Raw genomic sequence first — 16,103 nt, forward strand, 5'->3', positions numbered from 1 at the left:
TATATTAAAATCTCATACTCTACAATGCCAAACTTAGCCCAAATGATAATCACATTGAATAAAAAAATAATGAAGACTGTTCACTCCGCGCCCGCCTCTAATAGCGATTATAATTGCCAGAATAAACCAAAATCAATACTTAATAATGACTGCATCGTTAAGGATTTAATTTATTCATGCACTGTAACCAAATCACTACTAAATAACTCACTAATTGATCCTAATGCACAGTCACCCATTCCAAATCCTCCTTATATGGACACTCAAAATTTAGATCAAAACAATGATCCCTCCATCCTACCACCTCATAATACTCATACTAGCAATTTCATCAATTTCCCCAGATTATTCATCTACATGCTACACTCTCACAGTCCACGCCCAAAACAATAGTAACCAATCAAACCTAATAAGCTGTCTCTTACCTAACCCCCAATATAATTACACAAATAATTTGATAAAGATACTCCTTAAAACCCACACCTACATTGGGGCCACCACCACATTAATAAAATTACATATATCAAACCATGTGCATTCCTTCAACGATGACAATTATGATGAAATAAAAAAAAACATCTCTATCCTTATTAAAAACCTTAGCTCTAAAAATACCCCTTGCTCTATAAAATGGGCTATACTCAAAAAGTTAAGATCATATACACTGGGCTCTAAATCATGTCAGCTACGCACATCAGGGACAGTAAAGATAATTACTTATAACCAGAACAAGAATATGATCAACACTAAGAATGAGCTTATTTCACATTGTAAGCACATAAAAAAAATCATATACAACCAGCTCGAAAGCACCTAGTAATCTAAATACCTCCCTCCATTCATAATAGATAAATTATTGATAATATCTTAACAAATCATCTATATATATATATATATATATATATATATATATATATATATATATATATATATATATATATATATATAGAAAAGCGAAAATGTGTGCATGTATGTATGTATGTGTGTTCGCTTTTTCTGTATGTCTACAAAAGGCTTTTTTGGCCGTCATTCTCGGTTGGCTCACTCCTTCTTAAAACTTTTTATATGCTGTGCAAATAATAATATCTACGACTAAGGAACTCCGGTCGCAGCTATCTTTAATTTACCCAACTTTTACAAGCTATTTTCGAGATATTTTTTGATCGCCGCGTAGCGGGGAAAGCAGAAACTGGCTTCCAGCGCAAAACTAGGTCAAACATCACATAACTTGACGTTCTCGCATCTGCTAATTTCGGTTTATAAACGTCAACTTAACATACTTATCAATTTATCTGTTCCCGTGGTCGAGATGGTTAGGTCGCAGGGTTTTTTTTCCATTTCCTTTCCACCTCGGCGTCAAAGGTTCAGGGTTCAAGCCTACCTTTCTACTAAAATTTTTTTTGTTTTACACCTCCAAACACCCGGCCAACGTTTTTTTATTTATTTATTTAAACAAGGTTGTTTTGATCTACCCCTCCCCCACCAACACACACCTCCAAACACCCAGGCAACGCCGGGTACCCCTTGCTAGTCTATAATATAAATCTCACCTGTCTATTTAAATGTATGTATATTTGTATGTCTGCCTAAAACTTTCGACAGAGGCGACGGATTTTCACAAGATTCATATCGTTTTGAAGCTCGACCCTTCAGATGACAAATATTGAAAAATTGGCTCGCCCTCAACTTTTCTACAGGGAGGGTCGCTTTTTTTTTGCCAATAAAGTCATTCCCTCTTTTCAATTGACTAGCCTTAATTTAAACCTTTGCCACTTCTGGCTTGGCGATGGATGCAACAATAAAGACGTCCCATTTTTTTTTTCACATTCTTTTCCTCCTTCGTGGTATGGGTTCGAGCTTGCCTTCCTACTACCACTTTTTTTGTTTTTGCTCAACACACACCTCCAAACACCCAAGTAACACCAGACTAGTGTATTAGAAAACTCATTATCACCTAATGCTAACCCCCATGGAAATAACCATTATGTAATAATAGGAACCTCTTAAATAGCTGATACCATTATAACATTTTTCAAACCCATAATTTTAGCAAATGACATATTTAATCATAGGATGTTATTTTTGGACTTTATTCACCACCCCTCCCCCCTTCTCGACCTCAATCCTCATTCAATCCCTACACCATTGGACAAGATAATCCCAATTCTCATGTTTTCACCTAAGCCCCTACTTTAACAAAGCTTCTTTCTTAGAAATGCACGTCTGTGGAACTCTCTTCCGTCTGCCTGTTTCCCACCTGACTACAACTTTTTTTTTTTTTTTTTTTTTTTTTATTACATTTTCACCCCAAACAAGGCAAATTGCCACTTTGGTGTAGGGGGCTACTGTCAGGGGCAACAACTACTGGGGTACTATGTAGGGATTTGGGCAGCAAGGTGTCGGTTCACGTTACACTTGAACTTCTGCACGTCAGTACTGTTGGGGAAGCAGGGACCTGGAATGGAATTCCAGAGTCTAGCGGTTCTGGGGAAGAAACTATTGGAGTAAAAAGATCTTTTACATCTAGGGATCTCTACAGTGTGGGGGTGGGATTTAGCAGCCCGTCGGGTTTGTCGAGGGTGCTCACGTCGTCGGGGCACAAGTGATTGCAGTTCGTCAGAGCATTCACCACTAAAATACTTGTAGAAAAGGCAGAGGGAGGCAACACTTCGTCGATGGGACAGAGGCTGAAGCTTAGATGCCAGTTCAGGGCCTATCAGGTTTGCGACTCTCTTTTGAACCTTGTCAAGGAGCGAGAGACTAGTAGCAGATGCACCAGCCCAGATGTGACAGCAATACTCCATACATGGGCGAATGGTGGCCTTATAGAGGTACAGGATACTTTCGGGTGTTAGTAGTTTTCTAGCACGGTAGAGAGAGCCCACCTTTCTTGCAGCGGCCCTGGCAATGCCTTCAATGTAATTGTTCCAACTCATGTTTCCTGTGAATGTTAGGCCAAGGAGTTTGAAAGATGGACTCTCAGATAAAGAGTCGTTGGCCATTGCTATGGGTGGTAGAGAGGGTTTCTTGTAATTATTGAATGAAACTAGTTTAGTCTTGGCAGCATTGAACGCGACCAACCACTTTTGTCCCCATTCCACTACAGATTGGAGGTCTTCCTCTAGTGTTTCTGCCATTTCTTTAGAAATGTGTTCATTCGTCTTCCTGTCGTGCCTGCCATAGAGTGTAGTGTCATCAGCATATATACCCATCTCAGAGGCAATGTTGTCGGGGAGGTCATTTATGAATGTCTTCAAGTCCAACATAAACAAATTCATGATGAACTGCCCCCTTAAGTAAGAGACTTTATCAAATCTCCAATACTATCGATTACTACGATACTATCCCATTGATTACTGTACACGCAATAACCTTTATCCCTGAGTGGCTTCCAGGCCTTGATTCTCATGTTTTCACCTAAGTCCCTACTTTTTAATCCATTGACTCAATATAACGTCACCCCTTTAACTAAAACAAAGCCTCTTCAAGATATACTTCCATACCCCACTACACTTGCCTCTATCTAATCTATTTGTAGCCTGATTATAACTATCCTAAAGAATATAATTTTACACTGATAATAAAATCTTACCAGTCTTAATCTCAACAACAATTCTAAATTGCTAATCAGCCAACATTTATTGCAACAATCACTTGCATTATAATCAGAATCTCTATCTCTACTATTTTATAAAAGTCACTTTGTGTGTGTGTGTGTGTGTGCATGTGTATGTGTGTGTATATGTATGTGTGTATGTTCCTTCCTCATAGGTTCTGAAACGGCGGAGCCTATATTTTGCAAATTTCACACAAAGGTAATTTATATGTCTGGCAGTGTTCTTAGATATGTTTTGTACAGAAATTCATCCGATAAGTATTGAAAATCGAAAAAATCTGATCTTACAATAATAACTTCTCTTATAGATAAAAAAATAAGAATTTTTACAAGGGAATATTTTACGTTACACCGGCCAAGGAAATAATAAAATCTTAGATCATTTCTAAAAAAACAAAAAACAAATTTATCGTCATCTGGAGATATAGCTTAGTGTTAGAGCATTCGACTACAGATCGAATGATCCCCTGTTCAAGTCTGGGTGTACCTCACAATTTTTTAATTTTTTTCTTATTAATGAGTTCAATTTATGATAAAAGAAGAGATACCATTTAAAATTGTCGCAAATCATTTCTTCGTTTGCATATTTTAAAACTAAACATTAATCAGAAGTAACTTTTCCAGGGCATTCATCGTTAATCCTAAATATCAGCTGACATGGTATGGTAAACAAGCACAGACGGAATTTGATGAACGACATTATATCATTATTTTTTTTTGTGTGAATTAGTCACTGGGCAAATTATTCCTCGTAATATATAATAATCAATAGAGGATTGATTCAATAATAATACACACGCAATCTGCATGAATTAACATATCGTGCGGCCAGCTAGTTAATCCTAAAACAGCATTCAAAATAACATAAAATCTGAATAGTTATATAATAGTCAGATATTTACACAAATTTATTTTCCACAATTCAATTTACTTGCTTAATAAAAACAATCCTTAAATCTATCTCTCCTATTACGTAAAAGGAAATTTGTGTGTGTATGTGTGTGAGTTCATTCCCTATGGACTCAGTCAGCTTGTCCGATTTTTATGAAATTTCACACAAATGTACTTTATATATCTGGTAGGGTTCTTAGATAGCGAAGACATTCTGGTACAAAACCTAAGTATCAATAATCAAAAAAATCCAATGAAAGAAAGAACAAGCACTTTTGATCAAAGTTAGCACATTATACAGCCAAACATCATAAGTGCATTTGAGAAATTTTATTACCGCACAAACAGAAAGGCCCAGCATATAAAATAAACAGGATCTTTGATATAACAGTGGCATGCTTGAAATGAATGTTTCTGTTTAAAGCACAATTGCACCATGATACTTGACGTTTTCATTTTAAATTTCCAGTTAAGCGATTGTCACAGCACAAGCAGAAAGGCTAGACATATAAAATCAACAGTTGATATGACAGAAGTGCATTCGAAATGAATGTTTTTGTTTAGAGCACAAAAAAAAAAAAAAAGAAAAGTGGCAGGTTCGAACCCGTACTCAAAGGAGGAAAAGAATGTGAAAAAAAAAAAACTGATGTCTTTGCTGTTGCGCCTATCGCCAAACCAGAAGTGACGAATGTTTAAATTAAGGCTAGTCAATTGAAAAGAGGGGATGACTTTCGAAAATATCGGCGAAAAAAGCGACCCCTCCCTGTAGAAAAGTGCCCAGTTGAGGGTGACGGAATTAATGTTTTTAGCCAATTTTTCGATATTTGTCGTCCAAAGGGTCAAACTTCAAAACAATACCGATCTCGTGAAAACCCGTTGCCTCTGTTGAAAGTTTTAGGCAAGCATACATACGTACATACATACATTTGAACAGACAGGTGAGAATTAAATTATAGATAATCTTTGAAACTTTGAAGCTTTCAATTTTTGCGCTGTAATGGTTTGGGTGTGTGTATAAGTGTCGCCAGTGTAATAAGGAATGACTGATCCTCATGGAAAATATGGAAAAAAAAAAGGTTATATTGTTCGTATCCGTTTTGAACTGAAGATCTCCGAAAATTTTTTTTAAATTTTTTGTTTGGAGTTTAGAAACGCCACGGGGAGATAACTCCAGTTAAAGCGCCGACAATCCCTCCCCATCTTTTAGGCCTTTCTTCCTAAAAATCGAACCTTTTGCTCGGTATCATAATTTGTTGTTTTTTTTCGCTGTAAAACAAAAACTACTTGATGAAATTAAGTGAATTTTTTTTTTCGGAGAACTACTTTATTCCATAACGGATACGTACAATTTAACCTTTTTTTTTTCTTCGATATTTTCATTTTTTAAATGTCTTGATTAAACTGTACAAGCACCAAAAATAATTATTAAAACAAAAACAGTTGTGTTCTCGTCGAGTAATTTATTATTATTTTTTTTATTCAAGAAAATAAAAGGTACTCTCCGTGCTGAAATAATAACGTTATTATTTAGAAAGCCATTCTTAACATGGGGACGGGAGGGTGTTGTGTGTGTACCTATTTTGTATTTTCACCTAACAATCTTATAAAAACTGATACCGGCCAATTTTTCCGTTAATAATCACCTATAACTATAATCCCCCCCCCCCAATATCCAGCCCCTCTCTCAAACATATAATAACAAAATGATCCGAAAAGCTTAAAGTTCAAGCCAAAATAAAAAGAAACAAACGCCAAAATGTTTTCCTTTCCGGATTAATGAACGTTCCCTAGAACGTGCTGGCCGGAGCCGATGATGCGTATTTATTTCGCTATGGGGGCGTTCTCGTGTACGTTCGCCAAAAAGTAGAATCTCATTTAAGGCGAGGATTTAATTGAAGAGTGTCTACTGTTTATCTACCTAATATCAAATGTTGTTTGGGGCTCGGATTAAAATTTAAATGCGAAACTTTGGTCCTACGATTCATTTTGGACTTCCCAAACGAAAGACAAAAGAGTATTTTATGAAACGAGGACACTATTCTAGAAATGAACCAACAATTAAAAAAAAAAAAAAAAATGCTCACCCTCGATGTGTCCCGATTTTGTGTGGTGGAATAAATAATTGAAATATAAAGATTGAACTTTACTTTTTTTTTTCTTTGCTATGAGATAAGAAACGAATTGATTAATGTCGAAATAATAAAATAGCAGACACATAAACAACAACAACAACAAAAAACGTTTAGAATTTCATCGTGGTGTGAATGGAATATCGTCCAATTTATTTTATTTTTACTAGTAACAATTGTCCTAAAACGTGGTTGTTTGTGAAGAGGTTATTACGTTGGTTCTAAACAATTTATATTGATTTATCACTCCCGTCTTCAAACACTTTTTTTTTTTTTTTTTTTTTGTAAATGTTTACTTCGGATATTCAAACATTCAAATATTTACCGTTTGCATGGTATTAACCCTAGAACCCTCGCACTATTTTGTGCCAACTCACCGCCATCGTTTATGCTATTCTTAAATGTGTTCGCGTATGGACGCGCGTAGTAAGGTGAGTTGTCATATCGCGGAAGAATTTTTAAGCAGACATTTGAAATAACAAGAAAGTTTTCAAAAACCACAAAATGTGGTTCATTTTTCTGTGTTACGTAGTTTTTAATGCTTTTTAATTGATCTAAAAAACAAATTAAGTTTTCACGAGCGATTTACAAAAGCATTTTTATTTATTTATTTATTTTTTTTGCAGGTGTATTCAATTATAGAACTTGTACAACATTTAAAAGGTGCTTCTGCAGTTTAACTTACCGTTTTACCGTAAGTAACGCGCCGACATACACCGAGCAGAAGAACTATTTAATTTTTCACAAAACAGTTCTTCTGCTCGGTGCATGTCGGCGCGTTACTTACGGTAAAACGGTGAGGAGGGGGGGGGGTAAAACGGTAAGTTAAACTGCAAAAGCACCTCTTAAATGTTGTACAAGTTCTATCATAGAATACCCCCCCCAAAAAAAAAGAAAAATGCTTTTGTAAATCGCTCGTGAAAACTTACTTTTTTTAGATCAATTAAAAAGCATCAAAAACTACGTAACACAGAAAAATGAACCACATTTTGTGGTTTTTGAAAACTTTCTTATTATTTCAAATGTCTGCATAAAAATTCATCCGCGATGTGACAAGTCACCTTACTACGCGCGTCCATACGCGAACGTATCATGTAAGAATAGCATAAACGATGGCGGTGAGTTGGCACAAAATAGTGCGAGGGTTCAGGGGTTAATACCATGCAAACGGTAAATTTGCGACGGGTTTGAATATCAGATTTGTTGTCAGAGACCCCGAAAACCGATAGAAAACAAATTTTATTGGTCGGTGTTCTGTTGTAGTTAAAGTAAACATTTACCTTCTTTTTTTTTTTTTTTTCATATGTATTTTGGCTATTAGTTAAAAGTTAATTAATGCACACAAACGAATTAATTCATGTTGTAATATTTAAACAAGGCATAAAAAAGATTTAGCGTTTCATTGTGATGTGTAATTTTTTTTTTTTTTTAATGTCCAATTTATTTTATTTTTGTAAACTATAAAAAGTATTCGTAAAACTTGGAACTTTTTTTTAAAGAGATTTACTAATTTGATCGAATACCGGTTGTTCACCGTCATGTTCGAAAATAGATTTATTCTTTTATTCCATAACTGAATTGTTTTTGGAAAAGCTACGGTAATTAGTAAACATTCTCCGTTCTCCATTCGTTGGGGTTATTGTTTTAATGGTAAACTAGCGAGACCTGTGGAAATTCCACAAGGGGTTCATTCATGTTAATATATTGATGTTGGCATTCTGTAGATGTTCAGTGTAAATGGAGACGCTCTAATATTATTGTAGCTTTTTTGTTAAAACTGCAAAAGTATTTAAGCTAGCACGGCTTGAATCGAAACCGAAATAAAAACTTATGGAAGGAATATATATATATATATATATATATATATATATATATATATATATATATATATATATATATATATATATATATATATATATATACACTAGCAAAAGTACCCGTCGTTGACTGGGTTCAAAAACAGCCTACAGAAAATGAACTCTGATTTATGAAAGTATGATAGGTTATGAAAAGGAAGGGTTGTAAAGTGATAGCTTCGAATTTATGGGTATTAAAACCAAAGCAAAATATGATGAAAGTAACAATAAAATAGATAAACCCCATAATTTAGTATACCATACCTGTTCAGACTGAAACACATCACAATATTCTGTGGATCTATATTAAAAAACCTTGTTTAACTTTGTGACATATTTCCATCCAAACTGAAACATAATTATCAAAGTATACTTACGCAGATAGATATGAAAAGTCTTTATTAAAGTTTGTGCCTATTTCGATTCTATGGAGGCCAGGCGCGAATGCAGACCACTCAATTTTATTATACCATCCCTATTTAAGTTGAAACATAATTATCAAAGTATTATTATGTACATCTATATCAAAAACACTTGTAAACGTTTTTTTTTTAATTTTTAAATTTTTTATTTCCATATTTTGTGGACCAGGCACGAACGCAGATCCCCACAATTTTAATGAATCACCATTCTGCCAGATCAAACATACCCATTCCTGTGTCTCGATACATCTTCTATCATTATATGTAATCAGTTTTTTAAAATAGTCAACCATATAGGAGCCTATTCGTGACCAGACACACACACACACACACACACACACACACACACACACACACACAGACATTCAGCTTTATATTATAGATATAACTTGAGTTCCTTCAGCCATAATCGAAACTGAAACCAAAACTTAGGAAAAATTCTTGATAAAATTATTTATTAAAAATAATAAAATAGATGATTTAAGTGCCATCAGCTAACCGAAACAAAAATAAGGAAGAATTCTTGGTAAAATGAGTTATGACAAGAAATAGAAGAACATAACAATTAAACGACCCGGATGTAAATGTGACACACAAAAAAACACACATGCTATCGTATTAATATATAGATGTTTATTTTAACTGTAATGTCGACCATTCTAGTTTGTGTTTTCAGGGGTTTTCGATGCCGCTGAAAACGAATTTGGCATTTAAACCTATCGCAAATTTACCGTTTGCATGGTATTAACCCCTGTACCCTGGGAATATTTTGCGCCATTTCACCACTTACCTAACTCTTTTCTTACATGATGCATTCGCGTAGTAAAGTGACTTGTCACATCATGGAGGAATCTTTAGCGGACATTTGAAATAAGAAAGTTTTTTAAAAATCTGGTTCATTAAACTGCTTGTGAAAACTTCATCTTTTAGATCAAATAAAAAGCATTCAAAATTGCATAACAACACACAAAAAAGAACTAGATTTTTTTGTTTTTTGAAAACTTTCTTATTTCAAATGTCCGCAAAATCCCACCTCTACACAGTAGAGATCCCTTCTACTCTAATAGTTTCTTCTTCAGAACTGCTAAACTCTGGAACTCCTTTCCAGGTTCCTGCTTTCCCAACTGTACTGACATGCAGAAGTTCAAGTGCAATGTGAACAGACATCTTGCTGTTCAACTCCCTACATAGTATCCCTGCAACTTATGTCCCCGATAGTAGTCCACTACATAAAAGTGACACTGTGCTTTGGTATAGGTGAAAATGGAATTTAAAAAAAAAGTACATTCTATTAAAGTACTTGGAAAAGAGGCACAGGGATGCTAAATTGCGGCAATGGACATAAGTTGGAGCTTGGTTGATAGTAGGGGGGGGGGCTATCAGATATGAGACTGTCTAAGAATGAGGGACTAGTGGCAGATGCACCAACCCAGATGTGGCAACGATATTTCATCCATGAGCGAATTGTGGCTTTGTAAAGCTACAGGATACTCTCTTTGAGAGAATCTGGAGAAAGCTTATGACAAAATACCAAGAAGTGTTTGGTGGGCTTAAATTAGCAAACGAGCAGTCAGTGAAGATTGTTTAAGTAAAGTACAAAACTGCTCAAAACCGTGTTAGAATTAACGGCATATTTAGTGGTAGATTTAATGTTAAAGAAGGAATACATAGAGTTATGTACTAAGTTCATTGCTTTACTTTTGTGTCTTAAAAGTATTGTCCAAGAAGTTACGTATCAGTTGTGCAAAAAAGATGCTGTAAGCTGATGTCATACTTGCCTGTGAAACGATGGAGGAATTATTTGTTAACAACTTGGATGAATACTAAAGAAAAAAAGGTCTAATTGTGGATGCATTATCGGCAGCTCCCGTTACTCTCGCTTCTCTTTATTTGTCCCTCAGTTCTCATTTTTTAATGAGTGATTTTTCTGAAAAAGGGAGAAGAAAAAGCTGTATTCTAGGTTGGCAGTATTTTGCGCAAACAGTCACCAGAGATGTCAGAAATTTTCTGTTTCTATGTCTATCCTTGTAGCCATGTCACCAATAAGGATGCTGGAGGTAAATGTTTTATCTGGGCTGACGTTATCCGCCTGATAGTCAGGGACCCGAACTTTGGATTACCTACTAAGGAAGCTGTCTTATAAGCAGGTTCAAAGAACTGGGGCTGCTGTATTGCCATTTAGTGAATGGATTCTGGATGGGGCTCCTCGATGCCATATTAGAGAGTAATTGTTACAACTTTACCTTATCATGTGCTACAAAATAAAAATAAATTTTTTCGTTTCTATTTCTCTCTTACTTTCTCTCTCTGTCCTACTCTAAGCAAGTCTGTTTACCTAGTCCACAAATCCCAAAACTCCATCATGAAAAGTTTCAAGAAAAAATACATGATTGAACCTGGATCTCCAACTTTCTAATGTAGACCCCCACTACCATGTCTCCTTCTCCAACATCAGAGGTCTACAGTTTAACTTCCAGAGGTTGAAACCCAATTACAGGAAACTAAACCAGACCTATTATTCCTAAGCAAAACTGGCATTGGACGGACTATTTCCCAAGAGGAGTTCGTAATTAAAGAATACTCTAACTTAACTTCCAAATCTGACCCCCAAGATTGCCATGGGCATAGAATATGTGCCTATATTATAGATGGCTTTCCATGTGGTAGGGACATCTCCAAAAAAGATCCTAACTTACCCTATATATGCTTCCGGGTTGCACTTACTCACACTACTGCATTTATATTTACTCTTTGTCACACCCACAGCAGTGGAGTTACTATCTTTAAAAGTATATCTGAGAAAATCGACCACGTCCTATCTGCTTATCCTTCACGTATGTGAAGACTTCAATGTTCACAATGTGGAATGGTTAACCCACTCAAACAAGACCGATGATGAGGGGAGGTTCTGTCATGATTTCTCCATTGCTTATGACCCCAGTCAGATTATTCATGAACCCACCCGTGTGCCCAATACTGACAGCCAGTATGCAAGTCTCCTAGACCTTTTTCTCACAACTTGCTCTGAACTATGTTCAGTTTCTGTTTTGTCTCCTCTTGGATCTTCCTACCACTCTGTTCTATCAATTAAGATAAAAATAAAATGTAATAAGTCCTCAGATGTACCTCTCCATCGTACAGTATATCAATACTCTATAGCTGACTAGGATAGCTTCCGTACATTTATATCAGATCTACCTCTGCATTCCATGTTTAAAAAGGATGTGTCCTCTATAGTATCAGACTTGACGGAATGGTTAATTGTAGGTATAGACCGTTTCATACCGTCAAAATGTTCCTGCAAAAATCTAACAGCCAGCCGTGGTTCTTTTTAGAATGCGCTGCTGCTATTGCACACAGAAATCATTTTTTCCATTGCTTCCAACGTAATAGATGTACTGAGACTAAAGCCGCTTTTAGGACAGCCAGCAACCACTGTAAAAAAGTAATTAAGAACGCAAGAAAGTTGTATGCTCAGTCCGTCAAGTCCAAAGTAGCTGAGCAGAGGCTTGGTTCCGACCAGTTTTGGCAAATAGTAAACAGAATCCTGAACAGAAGCGCATGCTCTATCCCAATTATCATCAATGGACCTGCGGTAATCTCGTCAGCATCAGATAAAGCCAAACTCTTTGCCAAGAACTTTGCAGCTAATTCTACCCTTTGCGACCAAGGCCGCCAACCTCCAATATTTGCTCCTATATCAGAAAACATGCTATGTGATATACAAATATCTGTACATGATGTTGCCAAGCTAATCAAAAACCTTGATTCTAGTAAAGCAACCGGCCCTGACGGTATTCCAATTATAGTACTCAAAAAACTTCAACCAGAACTAGCACCCATACTTACAAAACTTTTTAAACGTTGTCTTAAGGAGAATTGCTTCCCATCACCCTGGAAAATCTCATCAGTATGCCCTGTATTTAAGAATTCAGGTGATCGCTCATCTCCCTCTCAGTACAGGCCAATAAGTCTCCTGTGCGTCATGAGTAAGTTGCTGGAATCCATATTAAATAAAGAAGTAATCAACCACCTCAACAAAAATAACCTTCTTAGTGACACACAATATGGTTTCCGTTCTGCTAGATCTACAGCAGATGTGCTTACAGTTATATCTCATAGGATTAGTGAATCTCTCGATGGAGGCAACCTTTCTAGAGCAATTGCTCTTGACATATCAAAGGCCTTTGATAGGATATGGCATAAAGGTTTACTTTACAAGATCTCCAGCTATGGTATAGCTGGAAATGTCTTCTCAATTATTAAATCATTTCTCTCTAATAGGTTCATAAGAGTAGTGGTTGATGGGCAGAAATCAGAAGCTCTTAGCATTAATGCTGGAGTCCCTCAGGGGTTCATCCTGGGCCAACTCTCTTCCTGATCTATATTAATGATCTTCCATATCACATCCTTACATCATTTTTAGACATTTATGCTGATGACACTACCATCTATGATAGCACATCTAAGACCGAAAACGACCAAGTTCCCTCCGATTCTTTCTCCTCTGATCCTGAACACGTTGTACAATGGGGAAAGAAGTGGCTGGTTAATTTTAATGCATCTAAAACCAATCTTTTATCTTTACATCATCAATGCTCTGATTCCCATCTGGCATCAATTGAAATGAATGGCTCTCATCTTGGGAAGGCTCCATGTTTTGACAAGTTTCTGGGCTTGACCTTTACTCCTGATCTGAAATGGAACATATACATCAAATCTGTTGCCAGGACCGCTGGAAAAATGGTGGAATCCTTCTATCGATCCAGTAGATATCTCACTGCTGATGCAATTCTCTATCTATATAAGAGCCAGGTATGTCCAAGGATGGAGTACTGTTGCCACATCTGGGCAGGAGATTGCTAGAAAGGACTTGTCCTGCCTTGATAGAGTTCAAAATAGACTTTGTGGCCTCGTGGGAGATGTCCTTTTCTCTTCCCTGCAACCTCTTTCTCACAGAAGAGATGTTGTGAGTTTGTCTTTGCTTTATCGTTATTTTCATGACAAGTGCTCGACTGAGCTTCAGTCTATGGTGCCCCTCCCATACCAAACTTTCACAAGAAACACTTGTCTAGCTGTAAACACTATCAATAATTCTCCCCACTCTTTATCTGTTCCTATACCTAAACGTAGATTCCATGAACAAACCTCTTTCTTAGAAGTGCACGCCCGTGGAACTGTCTTCCGTTTTCCTACTTTCCAGCTGACTACAATATGGTTGTCTTCAAGTTCAACATAAACAAGTTCTTGATGAGCCGTTCCACTTAAGGTAACAAATTTACCAAATTTCCATTCTTAACGATTACTACATTGTCCAATTGACTACTGGACACTCTTTAACCCTTATCCTCGAGTGGCCTCTGGGCCTTGATAAGTGGTGATGCCAATTAAAAAAAAAATACTTACTAGCAAAATTTTACTGCTGTTGACCAACAGAAAAGCCTATCAGATATGTATACAAAATATGATCATGTATGGGAGTGAAACCTAGCTAATAAGGATTGAGGACATGTATTGCATGGAGAGAAATGACATGAGAATGATATGCTGGAAGTGTAATGCGAGTCTTAAAGACAGGCTTAAATTTGATGACCTCAGAGGAAGATAAAATATGGGAAGTATAGGAAGATGTACGCAAAGCAAGAGATATTAATGGTATGGGCATGTTGAAAGAATGGATGACAGTTCCCGGGTCAGTAGATGCAGAAAAGTTGAGGAAGCAGATTCAGTTCACAGGAGAAAGCTAAAGAAAACATGGGAAGAAGTGATAAAAAACATGGTTGATAGAAAGAGGGATAAATTAAGACCTGTGCAGAGATAAGTTAATTTGAATGTCAATTTCTAAATGCCATCCACCTGAATGGCTGGAGTGTGCCAGCATATAAAGTGGACATTAAATCAAATATGATGATCATGATGATGATGATGATGATGATGATGATGATTATCTGACAGGTACTATCACTTTGTGTAAGAATGTACTTGCAAGTAAAGCTAAGGGATAGCCTTCAAATTGGGACCTCCCATTCGATGCAGTTTAACGTCATACCCAGAATACCCCAAAATCCGTATATTATCTGGTTTGAAAGTGGATCACTATTTTGCATTAAATTTATACAGTAAAATGATCCTCTCTCTAAAATTTGAACTATTGGGTGCTTATTCAGATTGGGACTTATGGCAGCAATTAAAAGTAAAGAAAATACAAAAAAGTCTGAAGCATGTAAGTATTTGTTACAGGACAAATATGTCATATATAAAATTACATAATTTGATCAAGTAGTTTTTTTTTTTTATCAAGAAAATTAAATTTTATGACTAAGCGAGTCATAGTGTTTTCATCAGATGAAATAAATAAGGCTGTTATAGTTTCATTTAAAAAAAAACTTATAATTCTTGCTCACATGATTATGTGATCTTCTTTATTTAAATACATCCGTTTTATTCTTGTATATATCCTTTTGGCCTTTTGCCTCAGTTAAATTAATTATGTACAATTCAGTTGAATAAAGCCTTGATAAAGTCTTTCTTCTTTTTGTTTAAATTACATTACAATACACGACAATTTATTCAACTGACTTTTTTTTTTACTAATTTCTTCATGGAGAAGGTTATTTGATCGGACAGGTTCGACATATTTTCTGCAGACCCTCAGGCTAGCAAACTTTGAAAACTATGGCACTGAAACTTTACTTACTATTTTGTCTACAATTGGGCATTTAAACCCAGACAAACTCGAGGTCCTTTACTTTACTCTAACATTAGTGCTACTATTGCTGATATTATTGAGTGTTGTTCTGGGTTTGAACATGTTATTGAATTGTTAAAAACCGTTTATGATAAACCTCCAAACGTTATTCATGCAAGACATCTACTTTCAATACATCTACAACTAGAAAATGAATTCATTGACCAGTATCTTCAGGCATTGAATTGCCTTGCCACTGACTGCTTCAAGGATGTTACTACAACTACTTACAGGGATGAATCTATCCGTGATGCATTTATATATGGCCTTCGGTCTTCTGTGATATGTGCCCAACTACTCGAAAACGATATGGCAACTCTCCAGGAGACTACACAATGTGCTAGAGCTTTGGAACTTGTGCTGAGTCATATACCTCTCAGATTGAATCTGTTGCCACTACTATTACTCAAAAAGCTGAACGTATGGAGTATAACTCTGTAA

The 16,103-nt window shown here is 36.0% G+C and overlaps 1 protein-coding gene across 3 annotated transcripts in view; it reads right to left on the reverse strand.

Annotated features, from left to right (window-relative positions):
- Window positions 1–16,103, reverse strand: part of LOC145266991 (riboflavin kinase-like) — a 97,071-nt gene that overhangs the window by 37,638 nt on the left and 43,330 nt on the right. The window contains exon 1 of one of the 3 annotated variants that reach the window (XM_080122844.1): window positions 6,592–7,671. The exons of the other annotated variants lie outside the window; for them this stretch is intronic. The gene's annotated coding sequence lies outside the window, so the exon portion shown is untranslated. Of the gene's footprint in view, window positions 1–6,591; window positions 7,672–16,103 lie in introns of those variants that run through there. 3 annotated transcript variants of the gene reach the window in all.

This window comes from Euprymna scolopes, chromosome 42 (assembly GCF_053919585.1).
Source record: "Euprymna scolopes isolate OS-2025 chromosome 42, ASM5391958v1, whole genome shotgun sequence".
NCBI classification, from domain to species: Eukaryota; Metazoa; Mollusca; class Cephalopoda; order Sepiida; family Sepiolidae; genus Euprymna; species Euprymna scolopes.